Source organism: Lissotriton helveticus, chromosome 5_1 (genome assembly GCF_964261635.1).
Source record: "Lissotriton helveticus chromosome 5_1, aLisHel1.1, whole genome shotgun sequence".
Taxonomy (NCBI): Eukaryota; Metazoa; Chordata; class Amphibia; order Caudata; family Salamandridae; genus Lissotriton; species Lissotriton helveticus.
In genome coordinates, this window is record NC_136065.1 from 1,208,722,460 (window position 1) to 1,208,744,622 (window position 22,163).

General features: G+C 49.1%; 1 protein-coding gene across 4 annotated transcripts in view; it reads right to left on the bottom strand.

Annotated features, from left to right (window-relative positions):
* EIF3A (eukaryotic translation initiation factor 3 subunit A) overlaps positions 1–22,163 on the bottom strand; it is a 1,009,075-nt gene that overhangs the window by 622,193 nt on the left and 364,719 nt on the right. The window lies entirely within an intron of this gene.

Consider the following 22,163-nt stretch of genomic DNA (forward strand, 5'->3'; position numbering starts at 1 on the left):
GATCAGTATATGGTATACACCCAGGGCCGGCTCTAGGGAGGTGCGATCGGCACCACCGCACTGGGCGCTACCTTGGAGTGGGGATGCCATTTATGTAAGGATATTAACCTTTTAAAAGCACCTGCTGCTGTGTTCCTGGCCTCTAGCAATTTTCAGGCATCAATTAAAATGCCATGATAACTCCAGTGATTAATCATCTTCCTGGAAAGAGACCGGAGGTTTGTCTAGTGGCAGTTGTGACTCATCCTAAAGTAGCGCAGAGGGTTAAAATGCCTGCTGCTAAGAACGTGTAGCATGCAGAACACAAGGTGCATATAATGAAAATAGGTCAGTGGGTAATTGATTCTGTAAAAGAGCTCTTTTTGTTACTTGTAGTTTAGAAGTCATCAGATTCTTTTTTCTCTCAGCGTTTTTAGTCTATAAAACCTTTAGATGGTTCTTCAGTTAATTATTATAATATATTTCTTCCCCCACCTGTTCGTATTCCTTGTAGCGGAGGTCGGGTGGGTCACATGTGACTCCAGAAAATGCTTCAAGCATCAGATTATGTAGCGTTTCTCCCATCCTGGGGAGGCTGTCCCGAGAGGAAGACTTTGCAAACATGTACTTTCTGTCCTATTTGCTCTTCCTTGTTCATTTATATGTCCACACAATAATGCTTGGTGTTGTAAAGTGGGTTATTGGTAGGGGCAAATGTAGGTCTGCCACTGGCAATAAGGCCACTAACACATGATAGGACTCAGCATAGGTCTTAGAAAATTATTCCTATGCTCAACCCTTGGTAACGTGGCTGCGAGCAGACATGCTTAACTTCATAGACAGGTATGTTAAGCACTTAAAACCACCATTTCAGTAAATAATTAAGACAACACAACAATAAAAATCCAACACCAATTTATAAAAGTAGGTAATATTTTTATCTTTTAAATGACACCAAAACGAAAAAAGATCCCCTCTGGGAACCAGAGATATGAATGTTTAAAGATTAGTCACTTTCTAGTGCTTAGAAACCAACAGTGCCCCTTTCAGTCATTTTGTTTTCTCGGACAGGGACACCTTTAAAAATGGTTCTGGAGAATTTCACACCACTCTTGTGCAGCTTTCTCCAGCAGGCTGGGTCCAGTTAGAACTCCATCCTGAAGTTCTGCTTGCTGGTCCCAAAGTATCTAACACACAGTCCAAGGTTCTGGAATCTCCAAAAGGGTCCTTGCAAGTGTGAAACTTCCATTCCGCAATCCACTTAAACAAAACTGTAGGAAGGTAGATCCCTGACTATGGTTGCCCCCAACTTTTTGCCTGGTGTTTTGCTGGTTTTCTGACTTAGTTGACCTGGGGCCCTGCTATTCAGGACCCCAGGCCTACTGCTCTCTCTGTAAAATGGATTCCATGTACCCTAGGTACATATCCAATTGGATACTGAGTCACCTTATCAGTCCCTGTACAGTGTACCTTAGGTACCCAGGGCATAGGTGTACCCAGGGCCTACCAGGGGCTGCAGCATGTATTATGCCACCCCTGGCTGGCCATCCAAATCTGACACAACTGGCTGCACGACAGCTGGGGCAAGGTGGTGTAATCACCCTTTGCTTTAGATATAGTATACCTATATCTAACCCTAAAATGGACACACAGATCTCCTATCAGTCACTCCTATGGCAGGCCTTAACAATCCTGAAGGCAGAGTGCTTGGAATCGTGTGAGATGGTGCTCTGGCATGAGCTGAGCATGTCTGCGGCTTTCGGGATCCATCCCTTAGCCGTTTCCATGATATCGCATACCATATACTCTTAAGTGCATTATAATCCTCGCGGTTATATGCCAACTCTGGTATCGCTTTATCAAAACATGTCGAGTAAGGTGTCATACGAATTGGAATACTAACCCCTCGCCAATTCTGGCGACGGGGTTAGCATTCCACCCTTCTAGAGGGACACGACATGTATGTAACCTGTAACCCCGGTTAAAGTCAAGCAGAGCCTTAGCTCCACAAAATGGATGCTGCCACCGAGACACAAGTCTGCCCTCCTGCTGCTGGGAGTCCTCCCAGAGCAGGAGGCAAGGACAAAGGGTTTCCTGCCAGGGGCGGTGCCAGCACCGTCCCAGACAGGGTTTTGTGTATTCTAGGTAGGCAGGGCTACAGAGGAAGGTGACTGCAAGTGGCACCCCAGTGCTCACTGTGCATAGGCCGGCTTGGACCAGTTCCAGGGACACTCCAGACCCTGAGCTGGGGAAAAGCCCGCCAAGGAAGGGGGTGTAACCACCCCCCTCCTGGTCCCACCCATAGGGCAGGACTTAGTCGCGTGCCAGCCCCCTTTTCCCAGATAAAGGTAGGAGCAGGCCCCCTTCCAAATTAGATCATCTTTGGAATCAAGACACGACTTTCTGCGAAAGGACTTCAAGATTTCTTCTTCAAGATTCTCCCTTGTGACTAAGGAGTAGTCACCCTGCATCCGCAGGCACCATCTTAAGAACACTGCGGTCTGCTGCAAGTCCTTCCTCCGGAATCCGACTGCCCAGCTCGACAAGACCCGGCTTCCCTGGCACCTCCGACCTCTACTCACCTCTACAGCCAAGCTGAGAACCGTGAGTGCGACGAGACCTCAAGGGACCGACTATTGCCAAGACTGCACGACTTCTTCACAGCAAGCCCGCCGAGTAATCTCCTGGCGAGTGCTTTGGGGTCCGAGAAGCCCCAACCCTGAGCAGCTCCAGCACCGAAGAGCAGCCCCCCAGCATCTCCACGATCGGCGTGGGGCCCTTCTGCTTTTTGCTGCTCACCGCGTTGTTTGGCTACTAGCCCGCTGGCTTGTGGCCTTCTGAACGACGCCCGACGACATCACTGCTGCTGGTCTGGTTGCTCCAGACTGGCTCTTGCTCCCTTCCAGAAGAGGAGCACCCCGGACCCTCCTGGTCCACTCAAGACGCCATTTTGAGTCCACCTCGTGGGCTTGAATTAGCCAAGGCTTTGTTGCCCAATCCTGGGTTCTTCGACGCCGACAGCTTTATCCATCGTGGGACAGCTCGCCCCTCCATCCTGGTCGCCGACAACGCCTCCTGGTCCGTGAGATCTGCAGAGCACAGCGTCGCCCACTCACCTAGCCGAGGTGACTACCATCCGGTGCCCTCCTGGTGCCCCCTGACTACTGGCTAGTAGTCACGAACTTGGTCCCCTCTGGTTTCAGGTATCATCCATCTTCGAGATCCAGGCTTGGATCCCTTCGAACTCTCTTCACTGGTCGCCTGCCAGCATCTTTCTTCCAGGCTCCTGGTTCGTCTACGAGGATTCCCGACGTCTTTTGAGACATATGCAGCTGCAGCCCCTGGGCTAGGTAACTTCGGCATTTCGGTGCCCCAGCATAGCCTCACTATCCAAGGGTCAGGATCCACTGTCGTTTTCTCCCTACCAGGTCGGGTTCGCCCGTGAACACTAACTTTAACTTTACTAGCTATCATAGACTTTGTCCCGCATCCCGCGTGAGAGTGCACACTCTGCACCCGAGTCCCCTGGGCCTCCTAGAAGTAATCTAACGATTCCATAGTCAAGTCCTAGCGATTCCAAAGCCTATTAGTACTGTACTTACCTGCTAGTAATTTCGCATTCCACTTTCAGAGTATATGGTTTTTCGTGCCCCTCGGGCATTTGTGTATACTGTGCTAACTTAAGTATTTTTATAAGAGTTTTGTTGTGTGCTTAGCTCCCTGTCTCATAAAGAGCCAGGGTAGTCTTGTTATAAATAAATACACTGTTTATTTTCATAACAACTTGTGTGGTGTCCTTTCACTGGGTGTTCAAGGGGTAATGTGATGGTAAAACAGCTGGCTTAACACGCCCTCTAGAGTCTTAGCCTTAGACTGCTCGTATCCATGCTACTAGGATAGCTGGTCTATAAGGTTGACTTACAACCAATCATCAATAAGGGTTGTTTGGACTGATATATAGTGATCACTAGAATAGTGAGCACTGCACATCAGGCCAACTTCTCACAAAAACCATGACAAATCCACTGGTACCCCAGGCTGGGAATTCGTTGTGGGGCTGCCCAGGTGAGCTCTGTTAACCTGTAACTTGCGGGGAGTCCACCAAGTCCTTTTGAAGCAAGGTAATCCACAGGGCTGCAGTTTCACTTGGTGCAGTCTTCAGAGGTAGTCTTCAGAGGTAAGGCTTTAGAAATCTTTGCACAGCAAAACTTCTCAGCAGGGCACTTCTTGCTTCAGTCAGTTTCAAGCAGCAGATTTGGAGGACTCTGCCCCTCTCAGATACTTATTCAAAATTCTCTGGGTCAAGCACCAGATCACTTCTGACCAATGAGAGCAGGGCAACTCTTCATAGTTATGACCACATCCTCTAGAGTGTGGCATTATTTTGTCCCAGAGTGCACCATTCTCCCAAATCCATAATGGCTGATTTTCCAGCAAGGAGGTAAGAGTTGGCTAAACACACCCCCTGGAATGGCTTATTTCCGTGGACTCTCCCCCTACCATCTGCACATACCTTCCTTAAGCCCAGCCCTGACTGGGTCAAGAGTGTAAGAGTGAAAAAACTCAGGCCTCCCCTCTGCCTTTGAAGAGTCTGTTTACGACTCCACACCCTGGCCTGGAATTCCTATACACCAGCACACTGCCCTCCCAGCAGAGGGATTAACCCTAGGGGTTCTTCATCACCTCTTCAAAGCCGCCTGGATAATCTATTTAGCTCTGACCAATCAGGGCAGACCACTGGAAGGCTAAATTTGGACTTACAAAGTCTTATAACTTCTTGTATGTACTGTAGGAAAGTGCCAGTCGAGTACTTACCTAAAAGCCGATAACTCATTTTTCTTCCAAAGACTAACATTGACTGGTTTCACTTGGAAATTCTTGTGTGGAGGTTTGGAACTTTAAAATATTAAACTAAAATCAGCCGAACAAAAAATTCTGATTTACTCACCTGTTATCAGGAGGGACCTCAGTGCTGCATCTTTGAGCCCAGTACTGATCCTGAAAAGTAATTCTAACCGTACTTACCAGTAACTTTAATTTCCTTCAATAGGATATCATTGCCTGCTTTTAGCTGAAAAAGTGTCTATTTTTTAAACTTATAAATATTCTTTGAAAATCGTCCCAACGATAAAAAAGTAATTAACTGCCTCTTTTAGATAGATGTCCCAGTGCTGAACCTAGGAGTCCAGCACTGGATTATAAAAGTAACGTGAACATACTTTTCCTGCAAATTGAATTTTTTTCCATAGGATAACAGTGGTAATTTCAACTGAAAACGTTTTTAAGTGTCAACTTTTTAAATACAATATTCCTTAAAAATCACTACTGTAACCAAAACGCTTTTACTTAACTGTTTACAGCCCATGTATCTGGACTGAATCTAGGATCCAGTTCTGTGGTTAGAAAAGTAATCAACAAACTAAAGAATTGAATTCAACTAGAAATTCCCAGTGAACTCAATGTTGCATGTGTTTGAAGGAATATGCTACTTACCAGTATGCATCTGTTCTTGGCATGTAGGGCTGCTGATATTTATATCTATGCATAGATCGCCGCCTAGTGTTGGGTCCGGATGATTGCACATTGTTGTCCTGGAAGAGTCTTCGAAGTATCACGAGATAGGTGGCTCCTCCCCTGGACTACAGTGCGCATGGGCATCCCCTCCATGCTCAGATTGTTTTTCGCCATTGTGGCAGAGATGGAGTGTGATATAGTAAGTGATGACCATGCGTTAGAAGAAGTGTGAATGCTACAGCTGCGACAGGCACCGGGGAGGAGGGCGGGCTATATAAATATCAGCAGCCCTACATGCCAAGAACAGATGCATACTGGTAAGTAGCATATTCCGTTCGAGGCATGTGGGCTGCTGAATTTATATCTATGCATAGAATAAATAGTAGTACCCTCCTTATTGGCGGTTGCCCGTGCCAGCTGCAGCAGTCTGAAAGCGTTCTGAGAACAGCCTGACCTACAGCAGCTTGCTGTTTTGAGTGTACATCCACGCAGTAGTGTTTGGTGAATGTGTGTATGGTGGTCCATGTAGCTGCTCTACATATGTCCTCTAGAGGAATGTTACCTAGGAAAGCCATGGATGCCCCTAATTTGCGTGTGGAATGCGCTCTTGGGGGAACTGTTAACGTGCGTTTAGCCTTTTGATAACAGATCTGGATGGATGTACGTCATTACGACGCACACTTTCACAACGCGTTCCATTACAACGCGGTTGTAACAACGCAAGTCGTTACGACTTGTGTTGGGGGCGCAAATTAAAATTTTTTAATTTACTATTCCAACACCAGTCCCCGTGGATAGTAGGGAAGGTGTTGGGATAGTAAATTAAATGATTTACGATCCTTGAGCGCCCCCCAGCGCAATTCGTTGTAACAACTTTCGTTGTTATGACCGCGTCGTAATGGAACGGCGTTGTAATAGTTGCGTCGTAAACGTCGCATACCGATCTGGATGCACTTAACAATCCATCTGGCTATACCTGATTTGGAAATCGGGTTGCCTTTGTGCTGTGGAGAGAAGGCAACGAACAGTTGTTTAGTTTTCCTGAAGTCTTTAGTTCTGTCTATGTAATACAGGAGAGCCCTTTTAACATCAAGTGTGTGTAGTGCTCTGTCTGCCACTGAATCAGGATTTGGGAAGAATACAGGTAGTTCAATAGTTTGGTTAATGTGGAACTGTGACACTACCTTGGGCATAAACTTGGGGTTGGTGCGGAGCACAACCCTATTAGCATGAATTTGAATGAAAGGCTCCTGAATAGTGAGGGCTTGCAGCTCGCTAACTTGTCGTAGCGACGTAATTGCGACCAGAAAAGCCACTTTCTATGTGAGAAATTGCATCTCACAAGAGTGAAGAGGTTCAAATGGTGGGCCCATGAGCCTGGTGAGGACTATGTTGAGGTTCCAGACCGGCGTAGGCGGGTGTCTTGGAGGAATGACCCTTTTCAGTCCCTCCATAAAAGCTTTAATGGCTGGTACTCTGAAAAGGGATAGGTGCTGTCTATTTTGAAGATAAGCCGCCATTGCAGATAAATGTATCCTGATGGAACTATACGCTAGATTACACCTGTATAGGTGCAGCAAGTAACATATGATGTTTTGCGTGGAAGCATCAAGCGGATTTATGTTATTATGGGAACAATAGATAACAAAACGCTTCCATTTTGCCGCGTAGCAGGCCTTGGTGGTAGGTCGCCTAGCCTCCTTTATGATGTCCATACAGTCAGGAGGCAGGTTCAAGTAGCCAAACTATGACCTCAGGAGCCATATTGCTAGGCTCAACTGCTGCGGATCTGGGTGCTGAACGTCTCCATGGCTCTGAGTGAGGAGACTGGTGTGAGGCTTAGGCGCTGGTGGGGAACCACGGAAAGTTCTAGGAACGTGGTGTGCCACGCCTGCCTTGCCCACTTTGGAGCAACCAGGATGAGCGTCATGGAGTGCTGCCTCAGTTTGCGTGCTACCAGCGGTATGAGTGGTGCTGGAGGAAAGGCGTACGCAAATTTGTTCGACCAGTTCATCCATATCGCATTGCCCTGAGACTGCGGGTGTGGGAACCTGACGGCGAAGGTGCGGCATTTTGCGTTTTCGTGTGTGGCAAAGAGGTCTATCTCTGGATGACCCCACTGCTGGAAATATGGTCGGAGCACTGAGGGATGTATCTCCCACTCGTGCATCCGATGGCTGTGTCTGCTGAGCAGGTCCGCCATCTGGTTGTCCTTGCCTGGGAGGTGTTCCGCCATGAGGAACATGTTCCTTTGAATGGCCCACTTCCACATGCTCTGGGCTAGATGGGACAACTGTGGAGAGTGTGTCCCTCCCTGCTTTTGGATGTAATACATCGCAGTCATGTTGTCCGTCCGGATCAGCACGACTTTGTTGCAGAGATGCAACTTGAACGCCTTCATCGCCATGAAGATTGCCATCAGTTCCAGTAGGTTGATGTGCATCTTCTGCTGTTGCGGGGTCCATAGTCCCTGCACTGTGTAGTGGAGGACATGAGCTCCCCAGCCCTGGAGAGATGCGTCCGTTGTCAGCACTATCTGTGGTACAGGCTCTTGGAACGGTCGTCCCCTGCAAAGGTTGTGTGTGTTCCACCAATGCAGAGAGTTGTATGCACGACCGGTCACTAACACTAGGTCTTTTAGCTGTCCTTGAGCCTGGTTCCACTGGCACGCCAAGCATTCCTGAAGCGGACGCATGCGTAGCCTCGCGTGGGGGACTATGAAGATGCAGGAGGCCATCATGCCTATTAGTTGCATGAACACCTGCGCTGGGAGTGAGTGCTGTGGCCTGAATTTTTGAATCAACACTTACATGCTGTTGACTCTCGCTGCGTTTGGTTGCGCTGTGGCAGCGAGCGTGTTTATTTCCGCGCCTAGGTACTGCTGTACATGTGCGGGGTGAAGATGGGACTTCTGGTAATTGAGCGAAAATCCCAGACTGTGTAGGAGGTGAATTGTGCGGGACATGTGGCTGGCACACTGCTGGGCTGACTTTGCCTGTACAAGCCAGTCGTCCAGATACGGATAGACATGGACGTGTTGTCTCCGAAGATGCGCAGCTACTGTTGCCAAGCACTTCGTAAACACTCTGGGGGCTGTAGTGACCCCGAAAGGCAGGACCTTGATCTGGTAATGCTGGGTGTTGATGGTGAACCTGAGATATTTCCTGTGACTGGGGTGAATGGGAATGTGGAAATAGGCATCCTTTAGATCTAATGTTGCTAGAAAATCTCCTTGACTGAGCAACGGCAGAAATTGCTGCAGCGTGAGCATGTGAAAGTGTTCTGACAGGATGTATTGGTTTAGAGGTCTGAGGTCTAGAATGGGCCGGAGAGACCCGTCTTTCTTTGGGATTAAGAAGTACAGTGAGTACACCCCTGTACCCTGTTGTTCTAAAGGCACGAGTTCTATGGTGCCTTTTTGCAGCATGGATATGACTTCTTGCTGCAATAAGTGCATGTGCTCGGCGGACATAGGACGGTGCCTTGTGGGTATGTTGGGTGGAGTGGAGGTTAGTTCTAGACAATAACCATGTTGTATAAGTTGTCTCACCCACCTGTCCGTGGTAATGCTTTCCCAGACTGGCAGGAACTGCTGGAGTCTCCCCCCGACCGGTGTTATATGGTCGGGGGGCAGTGACAAGGCGTCACTGCTTGTTAGTGGCGGAGGATCTGGTATTATTATTTCCACGTCCTCTGCCCTTGCTGCTGTTCCCACGGTATCCACCCCTATTGTTCTTGTTATAGGTGGTTTGTGTGCCTCCTTGGTGTATTGAGCTTGTTGCGACGCTTGTCCTCTTGAAGCTCCCCTGTTACCGGAGCGACGAAAGGAACTGCCCCTGAACTGCTGAGACTGCAGAGCTCCCATGGATTTCGCAGTTTGTGTCCTTCTTAATCTTTTCAAGAGCGGTGTCTACCTCCGGACCAAACAGAAAGTCAAGGTTTACTGGGCGATTGAGCAGGGTAGTTTGGATCTCCGACTTAAATCCAGAGATGCGGAGCCAGGCATGCCTCCTGAGCATAACGCTAGTGTTTATGGCCCTAGCTGCTGTGTCGGCTGCATCCAACGCGCACTTAATGGACGCGTTGGAGATTAACTTCCCTTCTTGTATAAGCATTTCTGCTCCTTCCTTATAAGCATCTGGCAGGTGTTGCAGTAACTGCTCTAACGTGTCATAGTGTGCCCTGTCATATCTTGCTAACAGGGCTTGGGTATTGGAGATTCTCCAAATATTAGCAGCTTGAGCTGCTACACGTCTTCCAGAGGCCTCCAAGATCTTGGATTCTTTATCCGGAGGAGGAGCATCACCCGTTGTCTGAGAGTTCGCTCTTTTGCGAGCATTAGCCACCACTAAGGAGTCCAGTGGGAGTTGGCCCTTGATGTAGGTAGGGTCCACGGGCGCAGGCAGGTACTTCCTCTCAATTCTTGGGTTCACCACCCGTGCTTTAGTGGGCTCTTTAAAAATGTCACTTGCATGTTTGAGCACACATTTGAGCATAGGCAAAGTTTTGATAGACCGTTCTGATGTGGAGAACGTATCAAAAAGAAAGTCTTCTTCCACTGGGTCAGCGTGCATATCTACATCATGGTTATGTGCTGCCCTCTCAATCAGTGCGTTGAATGCAGCAGTATCTTCAGTAGGCGAAGGCTTGATAGCATATGAAAGAGTATCAGGGGTGGTGTGCGGCTCAGCAGGGTCCACAGTGTCAGCCCACGGCTGGGACTCATCTTGATCAGTATCCATAGGATAGTTAAACTGGTCTTCATTGTCCCCTCCCTCCACATCCTCATTGACATTTGTGGGAGAGTAGGTATAGTCCTGGCCATATGATTGCATGGGCTAAAAAAGAATAGGAGAGGTGGTAGAGTCTCTCTTTTTCTTTAGTGGTATCCTATAATGTTCCATAGGCGCTTCAGGCCTGATTTTACGCTTGTAAACGGTGAGTCAACCTGATTCGGAGTCGATGTAGAGTTTCGACTGGTTGTCGTGGGACGGTGGCTGGAATACAACGTCATCCGTCCGAGGCTGAGTGGTTGCGGCAACCGACGGCGACTTGGAAGAGTCGGTAGCCTGTGTATGTTGAACAGGTTTAGGCCGTGCTGTCGGGGGTAGCCCGAACTTTATCGGCGCCGTAAGCATCGGCGACGGACTGACTTTCTTCGATGGAGGCGGTGTCTTCGATTCGACTGACTTCGACAGTTCAGTGCGTTTGAGGCTGTGCGTTGATTCGAGCCGTTGTTGCGCAGCAGGAACACCCTTGGGCTTCGACGCGGTAGGGTCTTTCAAACCGACTTTCGGCTTCGGGTCGAAGGCCCTGACCAACAGTGGCTTCTGTAACTGCGGATCGATGGTCTTCTGGGCCTCGAGTCCTTCAGAAGAGTCGCCATGTTTGGAGCCGGAAGTCGACGGGAGCGTGACGCGTTTTACTGTAGACACAGGCGTAGTCGATCCGGTCTTCGGCTCGACGCCCCCTTTCGACCCCGAGGGGTCGAGCGAACGTTTCGACTTGGAATGTTCCGAAGTCGTCGAGCCGATGGTTGTTTTAACCAGTGTCGGTTTCGATTTCTCCACTGAGTGTGGCCTATCGACCGATGGCTCTTTGGAAATGTTCTTCGTCGGGCCTTGAAGCGGGACTAGAGAACGGTGTTGAAGATCTTGGCTAAGGCCTTCCGGCGATGCCTCCACCTGAGCCGTGGAAGAGTCTTTATGGGGCCCCGCTACTGCGGTTGGGCCTAGCTCCTCGCTTGAGTCGTCGTCGACGGCTCCGATAGGTTGTACGTCGTCTCCTACCTCGACGATGTCTTCATCATGGACGTAGAGTTCTTACTCGTCCTCGTTGTAGGTGGAGTCTGGCTCCGACGCAGGATCAGAGTGCTCCGAATCCTCTTCTTGTACATGTTCTTCGTCGTCACCACCGAAGATGTTTTCTGGGTCGGGTGCCGATTCTCACGCCGACTGTCGTGCAGCGCGTCGAAGACGGAGAGTTTTCTTCGACCTGAATTTCGAACAGGCCATGCAGCTGTCCTCGTCGTGGTCCGGTGAGAGACATTTGTTGCACACCGGGTGCACGTCGATGTGGGGATATTTCGAGTTGCAGACTGGGCAGCGCTTGAACGGACTCCGTTCCATCGTCGAGGGGCCTTTGGTGTCGAGAGGCAAAAAGTCTTCCGAAGTCTAGTTCAAAGAACTGGAAAGGTAAAAGGCACCGAGCGAAAGACGATACCGACGCCCCTAAGGCCTTTTGGCCTCGAAAAAGAGTAACTAATATATATTACGAACGTGAGTTAAGAAGTACATCCGAACACAATGGCGGAAAAAACCAATCTGAGCATGGAGGGGATGCCCATGCGCACTGTAGTCCAGGGGAGGAGCCACCTATCTCGTGATACTTCGAAGACTCTTCCAGGACAACAATGTGCAATCATCCGGACACAACACTAGGCGGCGATCTATGCATAGATATAAATTCAGCAGCCCACATGCCTTGAACATTGTGTTGCCTATTGCAACTGTGAGAAGTTGGCCTGATGTGCAGTGCTCACTATTCTAGTGATCACTATATATCAGTCCAAACAACCCTTATTGATGATTGGTTGTAAGTCAACCTTATAGACCAGCTATCCTAGTAGCATGGATACGAGCAGTCTAAGGCTAAGACTCTAGAGGGCGTGTTAAGCCAGCTGTTTTACCATCACATTACCCCTTGAACACCCAGTGAAAGGACACCACACAAGTGTTATGAAAATAAACAGTGTATTTATTAGAATCACAACAACCCTGTACTCTTTATGAGGACAGGGTGCTAGGCACACAACAAAACTCTTACGAAAATACTTAAGTTAGCACGGTATACACAAATGCCCGAGGGGCACGAAAAACCATATACTTTAAAAGTGGAATGCGAAATTACTAGCAGGTAAGTACAGTACTAATAGGCTTTGGAATCGCTAGGACTAGACTAGGGAATCGTTAGATTACTTCTAGGAGACCTAGGGGACTCGGGTGCAAAGTGTGCACTCTCACGCGGGATGCGGGACAAAGTCTATGGGAGCTAGTAAAGGCAAAGTTAGTGTTCACGGGCGAACCCGACCTGGTAGGGAGAAAACGACAGTGGATCCTGACCCTTGGATAGTGAGGCTATGCTGGGACACCGAAGTGCCGAAGTTACCTAGCCCAGGGGCTGCAGCTGCATAGGTCTCAAAAGACGTCGGGAATCCTCGTTGCCGGACCAGGAGCCTGGAAGAAAGATGCTGGCAGGCGACCAGTGAAGATTGTTCAAGTTGATCCAAGCCTGGATCTGGAAGAAGGATGACACCTGAAAGCAGAGGGGACCAAGTTCGTGACTACTAGCCAGTAGTCAGTGGGCACCAGGAGGGCACCGGATGGTAGTCACCTCGAATAGGTGAGTGGGCGACGCTGGCTCTGCAGATCTCACGGACCAGGAGGCGTTGTCGGCGACCAGGATGGAGAGGCGAGCTGTCCCACGATGGATGAAGCTGTCGGCGTCGAAGTTACCCAGGATTGGGCAACAAGCCTTGGCTAATTCAAGCCCACGCGGTGGACTCAAAATGGCGTCTTGAGTGGACCAGGAGGGTCCGGGGTGCTCCTCTTCTGGAAGGGAGCAAGGGCCAGTCTGGAGCAACCAGACCAGCAGCAGAAATGTCGTCGGGCGTCGTTCAGAAGGCCACAAGCCAGCGGGCTAGTAGCCAAACAACGCGGTGAGCAGCAAAAAGCAGAAGGGCCCCACGCAGATCGTGGAGATGCTGGGAGGCTGCACTTCGGTGCTGGAGCTGCTCAGGGTCGGGGCTTCTCGGACCCCAAAGCACTCACCAGGAAATTACTCGGCGGGCTTGCTGTGCAGAAGTCGTGCAGTCTTGAAGATGGCCGGTCCCTCGAGGTCTCGTCGCACCCACGGTTCTCAGCTTGGCTGTAGAGGTGGGTAGAGGTCAGAGGTGCCAGGGAAGCCGGTTCTCGTCGAGCTGGGCAGTCGGATTCCGGAGGAAGGACGTGCAGCAGACCGCAGTGTTCTTAAGATGGTGCCTGCGGATGCAGGGTGACTACTCCTTAGTCACAAGGGAGAAATCTTAGGAAGAAGTCTTGAGTTCCTTTCGTAGAAAGTAGTTTCAGGATTCAAAGATGATCTGATTTGGAAGGGGGCCAGCCCCTACCTTTATCTGGGAAAAGGGGGCTGGCACGCGACTAGGTCCTGCCCTAGGGGTGGGACCAGGAGGGGGTTGGTTACACCCACTTCCTTGGCGGGCTTTTCCCCAGCACAGGGTCTGGAGTGTCCCTGGAACTGGTTCAAGCCAGCCTATGCACAGTGAGCACCGGGGTGCCACGTGCAGTCACCTTCCTCTGAAGCCCTGCCTACCTACAATACACAAAATCCTGTCTGGGACGGTGCTGGCACCGCCCCTGGCAGGAAACCCTTTGTCCTTATCTCCTGCTCTGGGAGGACTCCCAGCAGCAGGAGGGCAGACTTGTGTCTCGGTGGCAGCATCCATTTTGTGGATGCTAAGGCTCTGTCTGACTTTAACCGGGGTTAGGGGTTACATACATGCCGTGTCCCTCTAGAAGGGTGGAATGCTAACCCCGTCGCCAGAATTGGCGAGGGGTTAGTATTCCAATTCGTATGACACCTTACTCGACATGTTTTGATAAAGCGATACCAGAGTTGGCATATAACCGCGAGGATTATAATGCACTTAAGAGTATATGGTATGCGATATCATGGAAACGGCTAAGGGATAGATCCTGAAAGCCGCAGACAGGCTCAGCTCATGCCAGAGCACCATCTCACACGATTCCAAGCACTCTGCCTTCAGGATTGTTAAGGCCTGCCATAGGAGTGACTGATAGGAGATCTGTGTGTCCATTTTAGGGTTAGATATAGGTATACTATATCTAAAGCAAAGGGTGAGTACACCACCTTGCCCCAGCTGTCAAGCAGCCAGTTGTGTCAGTTTTGGATGGCCAGCCAGGGGTGGCATGATACATGCTGCAGCCCCTGGTAGGCCCTGGGTACACCTATGCCCTGGGTACCTAAGGTACACTGTACAGGGACTCATAAGGTGGCTCAGTATCCAATTTAGATATGTACCTAAGGTACATGGAATCCATTTTACAGAGAGAGCAGTAGGCCTGGGGTCCTGAATAGCAGGGCCCCAGGTCAACTAAGTCAGAAAACCAGCAAAACACCAGGCAAAAAGTTGGGGGCAACCATAGTCAGGGATCTACCTTCCTACAGCAACAAACTATTGCATTCAAAAAGTCTATTGCCTATTTGAAAATTATTTAACTAAAGTAACTCATCCTGAGAAAGTATATTTTGCTATCTTGTTGGTTCAAAAATAAAACGATATCTTTTGATACAAAACAATTGGCATAGAGTTCAGTTCTTGAGTGTGTGAGACCATTTGCTGACTGAGTGTGTACAACAAATGCTTTACACTGTCCTCTGATACTGCCTTACTGCTCGACCAAGCTACCACTTTCGAGAGTAGGTTTATATCTAACTTTATATGCACATATACAAGAAAAACAGCTGGGAGTACTATATTTATCTCAGAAACAATCCAGTATTTAATCATCAAGAAAAAACACAAATAGATCTTGAAACGAAAAATATATATTGATATACAAATTACAATCACAAAAACAATCGAATTCTTGTCTTTCGTGATGTTGAGCCTTGTTGTGTAACTTATATCTAACTTTAGCCTCTGCCAAACCACTGGGGACTCTATACACACTGTACCTTACTTTGGTACAGTATATATATATATATATATATATATATATATATATATATATATATATATATATATATATATATATGCTCCAAGAACACCGAAACCGTGGGTCACTCTTGGTGTCGGGTGCCGTCTAAACGCGGCGGTGTACCGCGTTGTTAAATACAGGCTCCAAACTTTGTTCCCATACCCAGCCGGGTTGGGAAACTTCAGAAAACAGCACTCCCGGGCTCAAAAAGATGCAGCAGAAGTTTTTTATTATTTCTTAAGCAAACGCGTTTCGGGACAGCGTCCCTTCGTCAGTGGTTCAACATTGTGTACTACGCAGCGCCATTTTTTAAAAACCACAATTGGTCATTGAAATGAACAACGGACTCAACATGTTACTCAAAGCGGCAGCGCCATATTGGAATGGTAAATACAATCACAAAATAGACAATGGCAAGCATTATTTACATATACTTTTCAGCTACCGTCTCGCGCTGTTGTTTTAAACATTTGACACTAATTAGGCCGTGTATCGGCCTTGACTCTCGCTGTCATTTCTTCTTGTATTTCTATGTTTACGGGGTGTTTTCCTGATTGGGCCAGGCTTAGAAACTGCAAAATTATTCGTCACAAATTGACGGGTATGGTTTTATCCATGCCAGAAAAGGATAGATGCCTTATAATCTTGCCGTGGATCGGCAATTGCAGCACAAACGGCTGCTTTGTCAGTTGCACTGGTCTGGTCCCATTCATGACTCACCCCTCCTCCAACCAATTAAAATTCACACTTTTAAACAGACATTTACGAACCCACCACCCACAGCAACACCAATTATTTCATAATCCTGTACAATCTCAATTCATCACAGTTACTAGGTCATATATAGTTTCCTTTGTTGATCAATAACTCATCCTAGATGAGTTGCCATCTCTTCCCCCATGTTTAAGCCTCCAGGTGCCTTAGTTTCAAGATCAATGATGTAACGTGACTCAAGTCGTCTGAGAGTTAAAAGCCTGTTTCCACCTCTTGCATTTTCTGGGACGCAGTCCAAACAGAAAAATCTCAAGAGATCCCTATTGCTGTTATGTTTAATTGCAAAATGGCGGGCAACAGGATAGGAAAAATCCTTGTTCATGATGGCTCTCATGTGTTCTAATACTCTGAGTTTTACGGGATTGATCGTGCTGCCAACATACCTCAGTTGGCAGGGACACATGAGGCAATATACAGCGTGGTCTGTCAGACATGTCATAAACTTATTAATCTTCCTTCCATTATGACATCCTCTTACTTGATAGGAAAGTGTACGTTTGCTAAAGGCACAGGCTTTGCACTTCCCACATGGAAAGAAACCCTTTGCATCTCTTAATGTGCCCTTGGTATTTCGTACAGGTTCCAAATGGCTGTGTACCATAACTTCTTTTAAGGATCTGGCTTTTCTAAAAGTCAGCTGCTGAAAAAAAAAAAAAGTTATTGATCAACAAAGGAAACTATATATGACCTAGTAACTGTGATGAATTGAGATTGTACAGGATTATGAAATAATTGGTGTTGCTGTGGGTGGTGGGTTCGTAAATGTCTGTTTAAAAGTGTGAATTTTAATTGGTTGGAGGAGGGGTGAGTCATGAATGGGACCAGACCAGTGCAACTGACAAAGCAGCCGTTTGTGCTGCAATTGACGATCCACGGCAAGATTATAAGGCATCTATCCTTTTCTGGCATGGATAAAACCATACCCGTCAATTTGTGACGAATAATTTAGCAGTTTCTAAGCCTGGCCCAATCAGGAAAACACCCCGTAAACATAGAAATACAAGAAGAAATGACAGCGAGAGTCAAGGCCGATACACGGCCTAATTAGTGTCAAATGTTTAAAACAACAGCGCGAGACGGTAGCTGAAAAGTATATGTAAATAATGCTTGCTATTGTCTATTTTGTGATTGTATTTACCATTCCAATATGGCGCTGCCGCTTTGAGTAACATGTTGAGTCCGTTGTTCATTTCAATGACCAATTGTGGTTTTTAAAAAATGGCGCTGCGTAGTACACAATGTTGAACCACTGACGAAGGGACGCTGTCCCGAAACGCGTTTGCTTAAGAAATAATAAAAAACTTCTGCTGCATCTTTTTGAGCCCGGGAGTGCTGTTTTCTGAAGTTTCCCAACCCGGCGTGTGTATGTATGTATGTATGTATGTATGTATGTATGTATGTATGTATGTATGTATGTATGTAGGAGTAGAGGGAAAGGAGGGGGGAGGGACACGTCCTCAGGGTCTATGTCCACTCGGGCACAGGACGGGCTCGGCGGGTGCAGAGTGGGCTGGATTTGTGGTTCCTGGCTGGCATCGGGGGTATTATTGTTTAAGCAGAACCACTGCTCATGGGAGTCCCAGTCTCTAAGAGGGTCAAGGCAGGCAGGTCCTCCACGTTTCTCTAGGTTGCTGTCCGCAGGAGACGCCGGGATTTAGCAGGAGCAGGTTCAAGGATCAACAGGCCAGTAGGGCTGGAGCCAAGTCAGTTGGTGTCGTCCTAGTTAGCAGCTGCATGGCAGGTCGTCTTCTTGGTCTTCTTTCTTGTTTTGAAATCGGAATCTGAGGAAGGAAGGTTTAGGGAGCCTCTAAATACAACATTTAGGGGCGTAACAGGTAGACTGAGGGCAGGGACCAATAGGTCCCTGTCCTGAGGTGTGTACACTCCTAACCTGCTCCTCTCCTGTGGGAGTGGGGCAGGAGCCTAGCATTGAGTGCATAGGGCTCCCCATCCTCAAGATGGCGGTAGCATGGAGTCGTGCTTCACCTCGCCTCTCCCACCTGAGGGGTGGAGTTGGCACAGGCTGGCACACCCCCTTTCCTGACGTAGGGTTTCCCGCCAGTCTTCCTGCCAGAGTGGGGGTCATAACTGGTGGGGGCCAGTTGCTGAGTACAGCAAGTAGTCTGGAGAAGCTCACAAAGGCGGAATGCCTTTGAAGCTTCCCCCCTGCCCATCCTGGGGGAGGAGACCTAGCACCTCGCCCAGGATGTGCATTGTTGCAGGCCCAGGAGAGCGGGGGCCCTCCACCCAGGGGTCCAGCAACTTGTCTTCTGTGTGGCAGCCTCTGCAGCCACTCAGCCCAGACATGGATTGTAGGTTAGGTTTTCAGGGGGCATCTCTAAGATGCCCTCTGTAGTGCATTTTACATAAAACCCCACACTGGCATCAGTGTGGGTTTAATGTGCTGAGAAGTTTGGTACCAAACTTGTCAGTTTTCAGTGTAGCCATTATGGTGCTGTGGAGTTTGTAATGACAACCTTCCAGCGCTATATACTCTTAATGGCATCACCGCACTTAGTGCCCAGGAACAGCCCTGGTACTGTAGGGGCACAGGGCTCATGCACCTGTGCCCACACCACTGGCATAAGGCACCCAGCTAGAGGGGTGACTGATGTATGCCAGGGCAGTGGGTTTGTGGGCATGGCACAGGGATGTGTGCCATGTCGACTCTTTGTTTAGTTCTGTACCTAGACACTCAGCCTGCAAAGGCAGTGTGTGGGTGTCAGGGTGCAGGGACCCTAAGGGTGGCACAATAAGTGCTGCAGCCCTTAGGAGTCTTCTCTGGTCACAATGCTCTGGGTACCTAGGGTACTATTTACCAGGGGCTGACATGTGGCCAGGGATGCCAATTGGGTCTTAGCTTCAATACATCTTCAATACATTTTTTGCGAAGGAGCACAGGCCCTGGGCACCTGATTGGCAGGAGCCCAGGGCACACTCAGTCTAAGCACATCAGCAATTAAGCAAAAACGCTATGCAAGAAAGATGGCACTTTCTCACATGCCCATTTTAGGAGAAATTCAACAATATGATATTGTTGGATTTAGCACTGCTAGTCTTTGAATGGGGGCTCTAGGTCCTTCCTATCAGGAGTAATTATGTAATAACTTCCTGCAATGTTAACCTATGGGCCATGGGGGTTGCAATGGGGAAAATGACTTGGGCCAGTTTTCTGGCACCAGGGCTTATAAAAACATTTTATAAGTATTTCCCTAATTTCTACAGGACTGCCGCCCCCTGTGCAATTAGGGGAGACTTCAGGGGTTCTGAATCTGCAGAAATACTGCAGATCCTCATTACCCAGTGCTCCTAGCATCAACGTAGAATTTGAGCAGTGTTAGAAGGTAGTTCTGACACTACGGGCCACCCGGATTTTTCACTTTTTGAGCACCTAATTGTTGAGCTTTTACTGTGGGGGAGCCTCCTAATCTGGGACTCTCCCACAGTGAACTCATAATGAAGGAGACTGCATGGAGATTTTACTGGCGTCTCCCTGGCTTGTCCAGGCGGCTGCGCAGCAGTTGGAGTATGGGGCACCAGGCTGGTTACATGCAGACACATGTGTACATGCGTGTGCACACGTGTAGGGCTGCGCAGGGGAGATTCCTAGCGTGCGCAATCCAGGAGCAGGTACAATTTGAATGGTGTGGCAGGACCTATGCAGAATTGGGTGATGACATGGAATAGGCTTTATACCCTGGGAAGGAATATGCCAGGGAAAGTCAGTGTGTTTTTTTGTGTTTTCACTTCATTATTCCCCTATGGGGATGTGGGGCCCATGGCTAAAATGACTTCCACAAGGCCTACAGATTCCAGACCCGCACTAAAGTCCATTGTAGAGTAGGTGAAAATAAGTATTCTGCAGAGTTTAAAGTCATATTTGTACTGCTTTTGGGTCATACAGAAATGTCCTATTTCTCTGAGCCAGCCATGACCAGACCCAGGCTGAGGGTTGACCTCAGCTGGATGGATTGAGAACCTTTCATCCACAAGCTAGGGCCTCCTCTCCACAAAGAAGAAGATGGGTGGGGCTACAGGCTCATCCATTAGCAGCGGTCACTGGGTGCCAGGCACCGGGCTGCAGCAAGAAGGAAAGAGTTGGGTTTCAGAGGCCATGTTGCCAGAGACACTGGAGGACTCCATTTTGAACTAACACAGAGGCTAATCAAGAAGGAGGGAGCAGGGGCAGGGAAGTGATGTGTCGCTGTTTGATAGGACCCACAGATACTTTCTGCCAGCCCCCTACTCAACTTTTAAAAAGTACTTGCACAGGAAGAGAAGCTCTCTCTGTGGTGTGGTCTGCTGAGGTGGAAGGTGCTGGAGCCTGGCAATGGGCAGTTGGAAGGAGAGACCCCCTGACTGTCACCCAGGCCCCTAACAGCACCAGAAGAAGCGCCCAGGACCGGTGCGCAGAAGCAGGGGCCTCTGTGCAGGGCGAAGAGAGGTGCAGGAGGAGAGACAGGCGAAAGGTGGGCACAGGGACCCAGTGCAGACCGTTCCCTGCAGAATGCACCCTCTTGGAGACCCGGAGGGTGAAGGAGAGTGCTCCCAGTGGCTGGGGGGCACTGCCAGGAGCAAGAAGACAGGAAAATGGGGCAGATCGGACCTCCAGGAGCTGAGATATGGCCCCCAGAAGGTGAGCAACCTGTGGCCCCTGACAGCAGAGCGCGCGAGGCTCCGCCGCTGGTCCAGAATAGGCCCCCGGGGTGGGGCAGGTCCTGGGGGTTGCACCCACCCGAAGTAAAGTTGGGGAGCGCCGTCACGCTCCCCGTGAAATTATGCCTGACAGGGGTGCCAGGAGCCCACCCTGGCCCCCCGAAGCCAAAGGAAGAGGGGGAGCGCCGTCACGCCACCCCGGAGAGAAGATAAAGCCGGGGAGCGCCGTCGCGCTCCCCGTGAAGATTGGCCGCCAACATGGAGAGCCTGCGGGGGTCCCGGGTGGGACCAGGGCCCTGGACAAGGAAGGAGGAGCCAGGGATCCGGGTGGGACCGGGCCCCACACCGAGGCCCCAGAAAGCAGCGAAGCGCCAGCGCAGCTCTCCCCGGCACAGCGGGAGAGCCACTCATCTATTAAGCAGCAGGAGCTTGAAGCGCCCCAATAATGCCTTGCAAGGCATGGGGAATGGATTGTTTTTGGCGTTTTGGTGGTCCCCAGAGGAGAGGGGTCACCCTGGAGTGTGAAAATGTGCAGGGGGAGCTGCTGGAGAAGCGCAGTCTCGCCCCCAGCACAAAGCTAAGTCCCACCCTAAGTTTCTTGAGGATTTAACAGGAATAACCCCTCAACGCTCAGCGAAGATTGCATCACCTCCTAGGCTGGAACATTTGTTCTACAGCTGGGGGTTTATTGAGAAGTGTATCCAAGATTGAAGGGCTGAGTTGGAGATGTCTCGAGAAGGGCATCCCCTGGAGGGGAAATGGTGTAATTGCACTGAAATGCATTTATTAATGGGTATTTCTTTTAGAGGGACTGATGTTCAATGTGAAGTACTGGTGTAAGGTGATGTCGCAAGCAAAGTGGGTTTAAGTGGCTAGACACTCCTGCTAGGGTGTCGGACGGTATTTACAACTTAATCCTGTGATCATCTGTGATGCCTTTAGGGGCTGTAATCGCAATGCCTTTTTAATAATATCCAAATGTGCCGAGTACTGTCATTCTAAAGCGTGCGTAAACATGTAGTCTTGCTGCTGCGCTTAGGTGAAGACCCCAGACTGTTAGCCCTTAAGATGTAGAGGTGTATACATTAGGGTCAGTAGGAGATGCTTGGTCAGTGTCATGTGTCACCAAGGCAGGTGTATCCCTGTTTAATGCTTGTTGAGGTAATGGGAGGGGGACGCCACTGGGATGGTGCCAGTGCGCAGGGCCCTCGCTCGAGGATATGTTCAACTAATTGCATTAGGGACAAGATGATGTGCATACATGGAGTGGTGGTACTAGACCCCCCCCCCCCGTGGAAGGGGTGGAGATATTATGCAATGTCCCAAAGTAATTCCAACAGCTTATGTAAATTTGTAAATTGTTGCATAGTATTGAGTAGTGCGTGTGTTTAATAAATGTACTCTTATTTTTATAAAGCAAAAAATACAGACTGGACAATCAATTATTGAGTGTTATTTTTG